The following is a 16,203-nucleotide window of genomic DNA, read 5'->3' as shown; positions in this document are numbered from 1 at the left end:
GGAGCTGTGTGTGACAAGCTGAGTCTGCTCAGGCTCTTCCATTCTGAGCCTAGATTTGGCAGGGCTGAATGTAGTGGGTGAGTTAGGGGGAGAAGATTCACCCTGTAGTTCAGGAGACTGTGGGGTTCCCGGTGGCAGTGTGAGGCTTTCACTGGAGGGAGAAGAGGATTGCCACGCTGACCTTCCACGGCCACTGCCAGCGCCATCTTGGCCGCTCGCCAAGCCCGACGAGGTGAAGAAGGCAGTGAGCTTTCTGGGAGGCTTGCTGTCTTTCCACCTTTTGGACATAGTGCCCCCGAGCTGCTAGGGAGTCTGGGCTGCCGGATGGGTGAGTTATATCCTCTCTGGAGCTCCTGATAAGTGTTGCTTAGGTTGGTTTAGCTGTGGGTCTATACAGCCATCCGCTTGAGCCGTCAAGCCACGCCCCCCCAACATTGACTATTTTTAATCCTCGTGTTGCTACCATTAGTAAATAGGAACGTTTACCATATTTACTTGTTTTAAACTCTTTTCTTTACATCACTTTAGTTACTTCCCGATTTCCAGGTCTTGCAAATACATCCCAGGAGTCTTCAGGAGGGGAGGAGGGATTTTCTCAGCTAAGCAGACCCTCCTGTCTGCATGCCTGAGTTAAGGGCAGTTTTTCAAAGTGATTTCTCACTAAAATAAAGCAGGGAGATATAGATGGATGGGCAAGTTTACTATTAAAAAATAATCTAATAGCGTTTTCAGTTTGTGGCGCTCAGATACAGTGTAGTTACACTTGAATGCTTATGAAATATAATTTTTAGGAAATATTTTTATTGTTATATAATAGTAAAATTATTAATTTGATTGCTATTAATATTTATAGCATAAGAGGTGGAAGTGGTGGGGGGATAGGGAGAGCGAAGGTAAGAGTAGGGCTCAGAGAAAGGGGGGTAGAGGGGACGAGAGGGGGGTTAAGGGGAGATAGAAGGAGGTAGAAATGGGATAGAAATTTACCATGCATCATATTAGCGGTTACATGAGATTAGGACCTCTGTCAGTGGCGACTGCTCATAAGGGGTGCAGGGGTACCACCCCCTAATCCATGTGCCCGGCCTCTAATCTCCATGCAGGGTGCCGGACACATGGAATTCAATGGGAGTTTTTGTTTTAAGCACATGATTAAAGCCTGAGGCAGGCGAGAAACGGACAAAGCCGCTACCTGGATGGGGTAAGTGAGGGGCTAGTGGGCAGCCTGACAGGCAACGGTGAGCAAAGCGCCAACCGAGCAAGCGGTTGATCGAGTGACGGGGAAGGAGAGAGCCAGGTTTGTTTGCTGCCCCCCCCCCCCCCCCAAAAAAAAATTGAGCACAAGCCGCCACTGGCCTCTGGCCATCCCTGGATGCAGACAGTTTGGGCAATAGTTCTGATTGCACACAAAATGGACTCAGCTTAGCCATATCTGAACCTTGCAGTCTAGTCACCCATATCAGTAGGCCTCAAGTGCTTAAATTGGTTGTAAACGCTTATATATACCCAGGAGAGTGACTGGCCTCAGGTGATACACAGAGATGAAACAGGTCCTCCTACATAGGTTGTACCTGTTTATCTGCAGTCTTCTCTCTCTATAGCCACCCAAAGTGCTGAATTTATTAAGCTTGTCTGAGAGTTTAAAAAAAAGGGGGCTGGAAGAGGAAGTTACATTCTGCAGAGCTCAGTGAGGAGAGTTCTGAGAGCTGATTGGAGGAAATGGACACACCCCCTTTCACACACCACAAATGAACAGAGCTGATGCTATCAATCAGCTGGAGATCCCTCCCCTGTCATCTTTTTTCTCAAGGTGTCAGGAAACCTTGTCAGAAGTGCTGTTAACAGAAGAATTGACAGAGATGACAGTTAGTGCTCTGGATTCAGACAAGTATACACTATAGAAGGATATGCTTTGTTCCTATTTCATGTCTGAGATTTACAACCACTTTAAGGCCCCTTTCACACTGGGGCGGAGGAGGCGTCGGTGGTAAAGCGCCACTATTTTTAGCGGTACTTTACCGTCGTATTTGCGGAGGTATTCAGCCACTAGCGGGCGCTTTTAACTCCCGCTAGGGGCCAAAGAAGGGTTAAAACCACCCAAAAAGTGCTGCTGCAGCAGCGCTTTGCTGGCGGTATAGCTACGCTGCCTCATTGATTTCAATGGGCAGGAGCAGTGGAGGAGCGGTATACACACCGCTCCTAAGATGCTGCTAGCAGGACGTTTTTTTACCATCCTGCCAGTGCACCGCTCTAGTGTGAAAGCCCTCGAGCTTTCACACTGGAGTGAACGGAGCTGCAAAGCGCCCCAGTGTGAAAGGGGTCTAAGTCTCAAATGTGCCCCTAATTTGTGTAGTGCAATAGGGGTTTTCTGTATATCTGTGTATCCTAACCATGCTTATGTGCACACAGCGTGGTGTTTGTTTTTAGTGTGTGTGTGTGTGTGTGTGTGTGTAAGGGCCGGTTCACACAGCGAGGCGCGGCGAGGCGTCTCCGACTTACCTCGCCGCGACCTGCGGGGAGCTCAGCGGCGACTTGCAGAGGACTTCTGTATAGAAGTCAATGCAAGTCGCCCCCGAAGTCGCCCAGAAGTAGTACAGGAACCTTTTTTCTGAGTCGGAGCGACTCGAGTCGCTCCTCTCAGAACGGTTCCATAGTACTGAATGGGGGCGACTTGCGGGAGCGAGGCGAGGCGAGCCGTGTCGCCTCGCCTCACCTCGCTGTGTGAACCGGCCCTAAATGATTTTTCACTATATTTATTTACTTTTATTATTTTATATTTTTATTACTGTCACAAGGATTCTGAGAAACCTACATGAGACAGTTTACTCATGTTAACCTTCCTGACTGTAAAAGGTTGTGAGGCCGACAAGAGACAGGACCCCAAATCATCAGTAATCTGATGTATTACAATGGTAGGGGTGTCTATATTTGATATATGTAGAAATTATCACATTATAGAAATCGCTGTGAAAACAGAATCCCAAAAATATAAAAAATATTGTATCTTAATAATAATAACTGGGAACCTTTGGCCCGAGGGAAACACAACCCAACCAAGTGACCATTTAAAGTGGTATTAAACTAAAAACCAAAAATGTAATATATTGCAGCTTGCCAGTCATTAGATGTGATGTCTGCATTAGTTTTCTTTCTTAGGCTTTTGTTTTCACCTTGGGATCTGGCCAGTAACACACTTCCTATATTAGAGTGCCCTCACTCTGGATGAAAGAGCACAGGGGCACCTTCAGACAGCAGTATTGTCAGTCTGGGGGGAGGGGAGTGTTAAATATACTAGCAGATTTAGATACACTAACAAATTGAAGCCAAACTCTAGCTCGCACTGCTACGGCCACAGCAGCAGTTTGTTTTCTTTTGGGATTAAGGTTTTACATAAGTGAATAAAAGCTGAGCATTTTAAGCACCCTGTCAGTGATGAATGGTTTGTTTCAACACTAGGATATGTTTTCAGGACCGCTTGTTCTGTTGAAAAACAACAGACTTACCCAGATGGAAATAAATAAAGAAAGGCTAAAACGAATGCAGCCATCACATATAAGAATTAGTAAACTGCAATATAAAAAAATGTTTGCTTTTGGGGTTAAAACCACTTTAATGGTAGGGACAGATTTCTGTGAGTACTATGAAAACTAGGCCTTGCAGTGATGGGTACCAGTATTCAGGTATAAGGGCAGAGACATATTCCTGGAAACTACAGGCCTTTCATCCTAACATCAATAGTAGGTCAATTATTGGAGGGGATGATAAAGGACTATATCCCAAAGTTTGCAACAAAAACCGTATCATTAGCAGGGGCGGCCCGACCATTAAGTGCGGGTGGGCGGGCGCCACCCCCTTTATTCATGCCACCCCCTATATGATTAATATGATAGATCCATGGCCACCGCGGCCACCCCCTATTCATGTGCCCGGCACCTTTCAGGATGCCAGACCCATGAATTACAGTGGAGGGGGTGTTTTTTTTTTTGAGGCACCTGATTAGAGCCATAGGCTCTAATGGGCTTCAAAATAGGGTGGACTCGTGGTGCAGAGCATTGCGCTCGGAGCCTACCCGGGTGTGTTAGAAAAGCAAATGAATATTTGCTTTTCTAACACTGAATTGCCTCTCTGCCAATCGGGAAGCGTGGGTCGGATACCCATTTCCCGATTGGCTGAAAGGTCAGGCGATCCTACTGGATGCCTAGGAGCAGGAGGGGGTGCACAGTGGAAGCCACACTGTGATCCACACCACAGGAGGAATAAATCTTCCAGACACGCTGCTCGCCCACCCGCCTGCTTCTAAGATGGGGGAAGTGCGGGGCATTGATGTCTTGACTCTCCTCCGGGGGGAGTTGCCGCCAGCTGAGGGGGGGCAGGGGTGGCTGTTTTCTGCCCCACCAAAAGAAAAAATCACCAAACAAAGACAAAAACAAACAAACAAAAAAACAAAGGCAATGAGCAGTCTTTTGCAAGCTTTGTTCTTTTTGTTTTATTGGGGGGGTACAACGTGGATAGGAATTAATCATTGCCATCATATTTAAATAATTCAATACACTTTGAACAAAGTTAGAGCCGAAAGATTGAATGTGCATGTTTGACTAGGTATAACTCTTCTCCTGCAGCTCCCTGCAGACTGTTGCTCCCTGCGTCTCCATGCAGACTACTGTTCCTATGATTTCTCCATGTAAAAGCAATAGTCTTAGATCTCTTCACCTCCTGCCCAAACTTGCTTCCTCCTGTATAGACTTGATTCCTCCTGCACAAACTTTTAGTTGCTAATTGAAGTATGGCACATCCTCTTCTATTGGGTAGTATGAACTCACTCTGAATAAGCCCCTCTACCGGCTCTGGTTCGCTGCTACTAGGCCTGATGCCTGCAGATCCTCTCCAAGGAGGCCTAGTAGGTTAAAAGTCTATCTTCTAGGAAATGGACTACTGCTCCCAGCCAGTCCAACTTGCAAACCGTGTGCCCTCCGGCCACACGGATTTGACACAGATCCCCACAGTCTCTTCTCTGATCCGGGACTCTTCACCATCCACCGTGTGCATGATGAAGACTCTGCTAGTGACCGTGTAGAAGCAGAGTTCCCTCACAGATTCCCTAGCACCTCCAGCCACCCACTGTGGTAACACTCACCGACATTCTAGCCCTGAGTCCTTGATGAGGAACTTGTCCGAACCATGCGTTCCGACAGCGTCTCCTGCCCCTCTGCTCTGGGAATTCTCTGTCACCGACCGTGTGGTGACAGAGACATTGCCAATGACCGTGTAGAGGCAATGTCCCTTCACAGCTCTCCCGGGCCTCCTCCTGCGATCGGTACACACTCCCCCCCCCCCCCAGATGGGGGGTGTCACCCACAGCTACTCTGACCACTACCAGACCCCAGATCAAAACAGACAGGCCTAGCTTGCAGCATAGGCCTGCCTAAATTTGCCTGTGCTGAAAAAAAAATGGGAAAATAACCCTTACTAGCACCTACCTTCTGGTAGAGGGTGCTACATATAATATATGTGTGTAATTCTCGCTGATCCTTAAAAGGTACCTACCAGTTTGTTTTTCCATGTGGGGTCCGGTGTGGTCACTGGCTCCCATGGACACTGGGTGGAAGAAGCAGGGCACCCTACTGAATGTGTTGAGGATTAATTCCACCTCCACGCCAGATGGCATGGGGGAGTCAGATGACCAATCCCAATATTTAGCATGCCCTAGACCAGTCAAGACAATCTCTAGAGGGGAGTTTCCAGAAAGTGCCGGGGGGAGTGATAAATAGTTTAAAGCTCTGGTTAGACCATCTCCTTCGTGTAGGAGAGCTCCAAAGCCCATGGGCTGAGTATCTGTTATTTGTGGTCTCAGCTGTGGCATTGCTGAGAGCCTGAAACAATCTTGAAGAGCTGGTTGTGGGACTTTGTTCTATTGGGTCTGGACCTCATCCCTTTAAACCCAAACACTTATGAATTACACAGGTTCTGAGGCTAATTTAATGCAGATAATGCCCCATACACACGATGAGATTATCGGACGAATGATCGTCCGTTTTTTATTGCATGCTAATCTCAGATCGAATCTGATGAGTTTACTAAAGTCACGAAAATTCCCGCACGACAGAAAAAAAATTCGGAAGTGATATCATGTGTTGTAATGCATTTGTATTGCATTTTCGAACGATACCTGTACTGATTAAACGAAAATCGTACAATCTGGCATCGTACGAAAAAAATTTCCGTGCTTGTCCGAAAGAATAATATCGGATGAACTGTCCTAATCGGCTCTCGAAAGCTCTGTACTAACGATTCGATTATCGTACGATCGCTTCGAAAGCGGTATTTTCCGTACGATTTTCGGATCGTGTGTACGGGGCATAAGGCACCAAGTACGTTTAATTACCACCTTAATCAGCCACAGAACCTGTGCAATTAATATATGTTCGGGTTTAAAGGGGTGAGCTGGCAACCCTAATCTGCACTGGCGAAAGATGGTCTCTCTCACTAAGAAGTGTCTGGTGGAAGCTGGAAGGTGTCCTGGGACTTGTAAGTACTGACCCTGGACAGCGATCCTGGGTGACCATGTGTCTTTGAGATGTAAGTGACAGAGGTAACTAAGCAGATAACAAGTATTTGTGCTGCAGGTTTGAAAATGACTTGCTTAGCTCTTGCTAGACTTGCCAAGCTTTACAAGTTTGTTACACAATTGCAGCAAGTCTGCATTGCAAGACTCCAGATCAACTTTCTTTGCAAACATTCTGCAAGTTTGCTGCAAATTGTGGTTCAGTTATGTTGTGTAATAGTGGGTGCAGAAAGAACATACAGTACTAAGAACTGCCAGCATCTGCTTCTGTCCTTCCAAAGTGACCAAATATCTCACATGTCATCAATTCCTGTTGAAAAATTTACTATTTTCTTTTTTTTTTTCTTTTTTATAATTTTTGTGTTTTTTTTTCTTTTTTCTTTTTTTTTTTTTTTTTTCACAATACAACAATAATACATAAACATAAAAGCATTTCCCACATATAACCCCACCCTATCACAGCTGCAAAAAAAAACACACACTTCTGTGTTTGCGACAAACTACGCTTCTATCTTTACTCAGGGCCTATGAGCTCATTAAAGCGGAGCTCCATCCTAAAGTGGAGCTTCCGCTCATTGGAACCCTCCCCCCCTCCGGCGCCACAATTGGCACCTTTCAGGGGGGAGGGGGGTGCAGGTACCTGTACAGTACAGGTATCTGCACCCACTTCCGGCATAGATATCTGCAGAATCTACGCCCCTTTCCGCAGGTCCCCCGCTGTCTGCTGGGAAACACATGGATCCCAGAGACAGTGGGGACCATCCTTATTGCGCAGCGTGACTCGCGCATGCGCAGTAGGGAACCGGGAAATTAAGCCGCAAGGCTCCACTTCCTGATTCCCATACCCAAGATATATATATATATATATATATATATATATATATATTGTAGACATGTCACTGGAGAAGTGATCGAGGGGGTGTACATCTCACCTAGGTTGCTACACAGTGTGAGATGGTAAATCCAGGATGGATCAGTTTCTCAGCAGCGATATGCTGCTGAGTTGTTATTTAATTTTGCCGGGCCTGGGTTTATATGGAATGGCAGGTAGGTTTGGTAGAGGGACCTGTCATTCCACATCCCCCGATCCAGTTCTGGGTTTGGGATCAGGTGAGCTTTGATCCTAATTAGCCTGGGAAGCTAAAGGACCTGCAGGGTCTGCAGGTGATTGCTTCTCAGCCAGGGAATGAACAATCTGTGTGTTGAAGGAAGCTGCAAGCACAGCCACTGCTGGAGCAAAAACTCACCCTGCGATATCCAGGCGAAAGACGCTGTGTTTGTAAGTGTCAGATAGGTGAGCAGAACCTGTTAGTAAGCGCCCAGCCGGGCTAGGACTTTTATTTTTGTTGTACTTAGAAAGCACGGTGTTGCTGTATATTTTGTTTGCTGGACTGTTTGTACCACGAATAAACGCCAAGATCTGCTTTATAAATTCCAAGTCTGCTGTGAACTGTGTCCAAACACACCCTACCCCAGGAAGATCCCTTACAATATATATATATATATATATATATATATATATATATATACACACACACACACACACACACACACACACACACACACACACACACACACACACACACACACACACACACACACACACACACACACGTCTCCTTCTTCTGTCAGTGTTTCAATCAGCTATTTGTTCAACCATATTGGAAGCTAGCCACCAGTGGCAATCTTTTTTTTTTTTTTTTTTTTTTTTTAACTCCTATGTTTATATGTCAAATGCTCATGTCTTTGAATTGCCCTAACCCATTGAGCTATCTTTGGCAGGTATTTTGATATCCATTTTTGTAATATATATATATTTTATAAGCCATATACACGGTTCTCAACTACATTGCATGCATTTCTGCTGGGAGGGTACCTTCCGGTATGATCCCTAGCAATGCCATTTTTGGGTCTAATTGCATCTGTGTAAAGCATACCAGATTAAGAATATCAAGCACACCCTCTCAGTAGCTATGCAGTTTAGGGCATCTCCACAGCATGTGTATAAGTGAACCTGTATCGGTAATGGGCAATTTGGTGTCTGCTTTACCCCAAGAGCATAGCCCTAAGCCCCATACACACTAGCAGATTTTTTCCTGCAAATTTACCAAAACCATGTAATATGAGGTCAAACCTTAGGAGTTTCAATTTATATGCAATCAGGCAGGCCCTTGCACTACATGGCTTTGGTAAAACTAAAGGAAAAAAATCAGCAGAAAATCTGATAGTGTGTATGGGGCTTTCTAGGGCTGTAATGGGAACTATCAATTTTCTACTTGATAAGCCAACATTGAAGATATTTGTCAGAAAATGTTAGCATTTAACGTGTATCCTCACAGGGTGACACCGTGGATACAGTGGATAACAGTATACTAATGTCCCTTCATTGAATGGAAAAAGATAGAAGATTGCAAAAATGTACTTTATAGCCACACACATAGAATAAAAAATATTTGAAACTTTAATTGGATAAGGTTAAATCGTGGTTTACCTACATAAAAAGAAACAACATCATAATAATTATTATGACGTTGTTTCTTTTTTTATGTTTGTAAACTGCAATTATAACCTTATCCAATTAAAATTTCATTTTTTTTGTATTCTATATGTGTGCCTATAAAGTCCATTTTTGCAATCTTCTATCTTTTTCCCTTGAAGATATTTGGCAATTGCTCTCCCTCTCTTTGTAGCAACACAATCATTCCCTCTCCATGGAATAAATATGACCAAGCTGTGTGTGCATGTTTATGGACCCCCTGGTTCTGACATAAATGAAAGGCCATGTGAATTGTGCCTATATGTTTAGGCCACCCTCTATTGCCAACCTTTCTTACGAGATGCTAGGGATGGCATATATTTTGTACAGTAGTTTGCAGAATTTCAAGAATTAGTATGATTTATTTCATGCAGAAGATAATATGAAATTGCTTAGCAGAGTTCTTTTAATTTAATTGCGTTGAATTGATATTGTATTTGGGAGTGTTAGCAACTCTCTAGCAGTTACATCAATGATATGCTGATGAGTGTCTGGAGTACCTGAAAAACAAAAGAACTTTATTTTGCATCTTCGAGTAAATTTGAGTCTCAAAACAGGCTTCATTTATTTTATTGGATTACCAGCAAATTAGGTTGAACATTTGATGCATTATGTTTCCTCTCATTATGTATATTTCTTGTGGGAGGCAAAGAACAAAGTCATTATTAGCAGCAAGTTTCTCTATAATGTCATTAAATTGGTGCTCAGACAAAAAATAACTGCTGCACGTGCTCAAAGAGGTCTGATCTGCCCTCGGGAGATGGGCTTTGAGTATCTGACGAGATGCAGACATTACCATCTGTCTCCCATATATCATCGCCTCACATCTTCCTACCTTACGCACAATTCGTGTTACTGATCTCCCAGAATCATTTCATTTTTATTACTTGTATTCTAATTGTTTCAGAATTATCTGTGCTGTGATCTTAAAAAGAGAAATAAAGAGACCTCTGTAGATATATATCTAAAATAAAAACATGTAAAAAGAGAAATGAGTGAGCTGCCGTTGATGACATCCTTCTGAAAATGCTATATGCCAGGCTGTCCCTTGGCTTTATGACCTCATGCACATAGGGCATTTGTAAAAGCCCCCATGAACACCAGAACTCCTGGTAGAAATACACAAAAAGCTGAATATTGCACAAAAGTTTAGGTGCATTTAGTGTTTGAGCACTAAAGCAGAATTCTGTGATTTTCAAAAAAAAATCCCCCATTAGTACACCCCCACCCATACAAAACACTAAGCAGTTATTACATTTGTGAAATTTATTGCCATTTAAGAGATATGACTGATTGAATTTTCAGGAAGTCAGCTCTGTGATTCAAAAAATGAATCATCTTTTCTGGCAGGGCGGATCTCTCTCTCTCTCTCTCACTTTCACCATCTTATTCAATTGTCCACCTTTTTCTTTTCTTTCTCACACACACACATACACGCATGCATCATTCTTTTCACACTTCCAATTTTGTTGTTTCAGTTTTCTTTTTCAGTAGTTTGGTTTTGTTTTCACTTTCACACCCCCCCTGCCTCGTCATCAGTGTACCTCACATCATGCATTTTCACTTCACCCATCACATCTCCACACCCTATCCCTCACCCACCTTTTCTCACTGTCAGCTAATCCCTCTTATAATTAATATAACTAATGAAGAAACTGCGCCATGCTATATATAACTAGTTTAATTCTTTTACAATATGAATTCATTAATTACCAAGTAATAAGCCTATAACTGCCAAGCACTTCTATATACTCCCTCTAATATTTAATGATGACCTACAAAAAGTTTTTTGCATGTCCATCTGCAGGTGTTTTACCCCCCATCCTCCTCTCTGGGTCCCATAACGTGGCCCCCTGTAAGCTCAGTGGACTATGCACCCACCCAGAGGGCGCAAGGGGAACATGTGGCAGCGATGGGATCACTGGATGGCTATAATCCTGCAATGCCGGTTCATGCGACACGTCCTCATGTACTCATACACCCATTGGTAACTATATCTCTATATGCATGGAGACATATTTTTGCTTAATTTGAAATATTATACCTATATATTTCTATATTGTCCAAAGTCTTTAATTAGATATTTTGACATTCCCCTAGAATATAAATCCCCCTGAAGAGACCGGAAATCGCAAGGGTCGAAATGCATCGGGGTTTTTCATGTTGATACATATGTTACGAATACAATTGGCAAACCATGCTTGTACATAGAGTTTTTTGCTATGAGTGATGTTCCATGTTTGTATTTGTCGCACTACCTATATGGATGATGTATTATTGTTCATTTGGAATTACTATTGTCTGTCAAATAAATTATTTTTTTACATCAACTATTTTCACACCAACTCTCTGCTGCTAAAAAACCCCTGGGGAAATTTACCTGTGTTTTTGTTGTATACTTATGGGTTATGCAGCTTTGGGGGCTCCCTTATTGTGTTATATTTTTCCTTTTTACATGTCCCTTGGCTTTATGACCTCATGCACATAGGGCATTTGTAAAAGCCCCCATGAACACCAGAACTCCTGGTAGAAATACACAAAAAGCTGAATATTGCACAAAAGTTTAGGTGCATTTAGTGTTTGAGCACTAAAGCAGAATTCTGTGATTTTCAAAAAAAATCCCCCATTAGTACACCCCCACCCATACAAAACACTAAGCAGTTATTACATTTGTGAAATGTATTGCCATTTAAGAGATATGACTGATTGAATTTTCAGGAAGTCAGCTCTGTGATTTAAAAAATGAATCATCTTTTCTGGCAGGGCGGATCTCTTAGAACAGGGATTTCATCATATCTTCCTCTCTCTCTAATGTCCTGTACACACGGTTGGACATTCCGACCACAAAATCCGGGGGATTTTTTCCGTCAGATTTTAACCGAAACTTGTGCTGCCTAAACACGGTCGCACAAAGTTGTCAGAAAATCCAATCGCTCAGAACGAGATGACGTAAATCACATACGGCGGGACTTTAAAGAGCTAGTAGCCAATAGCTTTCGTCTCATAATTTATTCTGCGCATGCATGGCACTTTGTCTGTCGGAATTCTCTACAGACGCACGATCGGAAAAAGTCAGATCGGATTTTGTTGTCAGAAAATTTTAGAACCAGCGCTCAAACTTTTTCCGTCTGAGATTCCGACGGAAAAAGTCTGATAGAGCCCACATACGATCGGAATTTCCGAGAACATAATCCGGTCAGACTTTTTCCGTCAGGATTTCCGACCATGTGTATGGGGCATAACTCTAATCAGCCTACATTTCCCATGAATCCCTGGGACGGGAGTAAATGTGGGAGGTACACTAGGCTTGTACATGTAAAAATTAACTCGCCCACTTCAACAAGGATCACACCCCTCATTCTGCAGCCAGCAAGCCATACATAACACACGGTATGATAGGTTGCAGCCTTAAAAATGCAAAGCATATTAATATAAATGCATATAAATATAATATTTAATGCATTTAATAAAAAAAAATTAATTCAATTAATAAATGCAATGCATTTAATATAAATGCAAACCAGTGCAGCTTATCAGTGTCCACTAGTACCAGTGCCGCTTGTAAGGGACCACCATGTTAGGGACCACCAGTGTCGCTTGTCAGGGACCACCATGTCGGGGACCACCAGTGCCGCTTGTCAGGGACCACCATGTCAGGGACCACAGTGTCAGGGACCATCAGTGTAGAGAGCGGGGATTATTATCAGAAATCACTTGTATGACACAGTGGGGATCTCCCACTGTGTCAGGTATTGTATACGAGAACACTGATCCCCCATTATTATGATTGACAGCGCACTGTTCTTATAATGGCGTTATAGGCGTCAGCGATCGGTGTTCTCATATAATAATACCTGACACAGTGAGAGATCCCCGCTGTGTCATACAAGTAATTACTGATGATAATCCCCACTCTGCACGGAGATAGCAGGCAGGGGGCAGCAGGGGCGGTGCTGCGGGGAGGCGGAGTGGAGGGGCAGATTGCTGGCAAGAACAGAGGAGGAGGAGGATGGAGGAGGAAGGAGAAGGAGGAGGATGGAGAGGGAGGACACCTCCTCCATGGGCGGCACAGACGGGGGGCTATAAGAACCCTTCCGCCCACAACATGTCTGCTTCCTCCCTGCTTGTTTTCAGAGGACTACAAGGGGGAGTGCTGGACTGCTGGCTGAACTGAGGAGAGGGATAGAAGCCAGCGGTCTTACAAACAGAAAGTCAACAGGCAATAAAGGTTTTTCAGCAAGTCCAGCAGCCTATTACAGAGGAACTACAGAGCTCAGAAGAACATGGATGTCAAACTTGGTGAAGGTAGGAGATCAGCAACAAGGACATGGTAAAAAAAAAAAAATTGTCCGGAGTTCTGCTTTAATGCATGCTATTGGCCAGAATCATAATTTATTCTGGTCATTGGAATGCATTAATGCTCCAACTCTAGACTTGTCTAGAGTTTATGTGCATTTTTGCAAGCTCCACGCTCTTTAAGCTCTTCAGCTCCTCTCCTGAATGCACCTTTTGGTGTTCTTTTTCCTTCCTGTAAACTCTCCTCTTCTAATATGCCTGTAAATACCTATATTTGCATGAACACCTTTATAAGCAATGTTTTCAAAGCTCTGTGTGCATCAGGTCTAATACTTTGTGATTTACTGACCTGGAACAGTTAGGTTGTTTTCGCTACACTAAGGATGGCGAGATGGCGAAGGTTTTGAATATATTCTTCTCCTCAGTCTTCACAAAGGAAACGGGGGTGTTCAATAACCAAAACTGTAATGTTTATCCTCATGACACGTCACAGGAAGCACCCCCATGGTTAACAGAGGATAAAATCAGAAACAGACTTGAAAAACCTAACATAAATAAATCACCGGGACCACATGGCTTGCACCAAGGGTCCTTTTTTTAAAAAAATTCTTTATTTCTTTGCAGGAATACAAAACAAAAGTTATTAGTAATAATTATCTATAAAAAAAAAAAATACTTTCTAATAACCAAATATTCTATTAAACAGCATCAATAAAGTATAACATAATGTATTCCTACCCTTTTTATAAACAAAACAGTATCAGTATGATATCCAATACAGTATATAATATCTATTCCCCATAGCGGTCCTAAAAAAAAAAAAAAAAAACCCAACAGCGGGTTTAGTTTACATTACTCAACCAGCTCATCTAGACCTCCGTCTCTTCTCCAATCAACCTCTTCCCCTCCTCTGACTGTAAAAAAATGTCCCATGGAGCCCAAATTTGCGCTGTGACTTCCCTTTCCTCAGGAGGCATAGGGATCAGATTCCCCATGATCCCAATTTTCCTTACTTTGTTTAACCATTGCGAGACTCGCGGTGCCCCCTTTTCCTTCCAACAAATGGTTATGCAGCTTTTAGCACCAAGGGTCCTTAACTGCTTGCAAACAACACCCCAGGACATCTTTCACATACTACTGTGGTACAGACCACTGAGACCAAAGACACACTTCCTTGCACCATTTATCGAATTGATCTCTACATACACCTTAAAAACCAAAAATCTCCTTCTACCTGGGGACTTTAATCCCTGGGCAAACTCCCCCCCAGGACTCCATCGCTACCGCTTGCATTAACCAACTGGAAGCACTAGGCCTGCAGCAACTGATAAATGCTCCCACGAATGCTTCGGGCCATACCCTTGACCTCATCTTCAAACAAAACATGGATATTAACACACTTGATAACATGCCATTGCCTTGGACTGACCACCACGTGATCAAATTCAAAATACACATCACTTACCAACACACTCAATGACAATACACTGGACAAGATCACAGAAGAAACTATACTCACAACTCTTCAAAACTACACTATTCAACAAAAAAGAGGTGTTAAGAGGTGTTAACCCAAAACTACTCAACTGAAGACACGCTCAACTCCCTTAACACGGCTTTATTACAGACAGCAGACATAGTCGCACCAATACGCAGAGCACCCACCCACAAAAACAATTCAGGCTGGTTTGATGACCCTTACATCACTGAAACAAGAAAACAGAAGAGCTGAAGAAGGAGCATGGAGAAGGAACCCAACAATGGAAAACCACACAAATTACAAATCGCTCACCACAAGATACCACAAAGCCATCTTCATAGCAAAAAAATAACATTTCTCCAAAACCATCTCAAAAGCCATAAACCGCCCCTGAGCACTCTTCAAACTAGTCGCCCAGACTATGAACCCATCTGTTTAGAGTCTCCAGCAAACGAAACACAAAAGTGTTCATTTGCTGGAGACTGTAAACAGGTGGGGTTCATAGTATGGGTGACTAGTCTGCAATGAGTTATCTGATTTTTTATTTTATTTTTTTCATTGACAAAATCGCAACCATTCGGAAAATCAGCAGAACATAGCAAATAACCCCACTCGGCTAGAACAGGAAGGAAAAAAAACACACAAAGTTTCTACAACCACCGAGATTTTACTCTGGTCCCAATCACCATTGACACCACCAAAACCATCATCAGAAACCTCTGAGACAGCACATCGCCAAACTACATCATTCCCACAAAACTTCTGAAAGAATGTACCAACATCCTGGCACCTATCATAACATACCTCGTAAACCAGTCATTTAAATAAGGAATCGTCCTGACCTCCCTCAAGCAAGGCACAATCAAACCCCTTCTAAAGAAGCCTAACCTCTATTTCAAAGACCCAAATGACCGCAGACCTGTCACAGGCCTCAACACCTTCTCCAAAATTATCGAGAAAGCAGTAGTACAACAGCTACAACTCCATCTTGACACCCATAAACTCTTGGACCCACTACAATCAGGTTTCCACCCTGGCCACGGGACAGAAACTGCACTCCTCAAAATCTGGGATGACACCCTCGAAGCAGCAGATGAAGAAGAATCATGTTTCCTGGTGCTGCTGGACCTCAGTGCAGCGTTAAACACAGTAGACCACAAAACTCTGCTCACTCGTCTAGCAGAAGTAGCTGGAGTTGCAGACTCAGACTTACCCTGTTTCGCATCCTTTCTAGAAAACCGATCTCAGAAAGTGAAATTAGGAACGTTCACTTCAGAAAAATGAAAAATTACATGCGGAGTCCCTCAAGGATCACCCCTGTAACCCGTGCTC

Source organism: Lithobates pipiens, unplaced genomic scaffold, assembly GCF_037356315.1.
Source record: "Lithobates pipiens isolate NorthernLeopardFrog02 unplaced genomic scaffold, aLitPip1_a1.2 Scaffold_1, whole genome shotgun sequence".
Lineage (NCBI taxonomy): Eukaryota > Metazoa > Chordata > Amphibia > Anura > Ranidae > Lithobates > Lithobates pipiens.
This window is presented reverse-complemented; position numbering follows the sequence as displayed.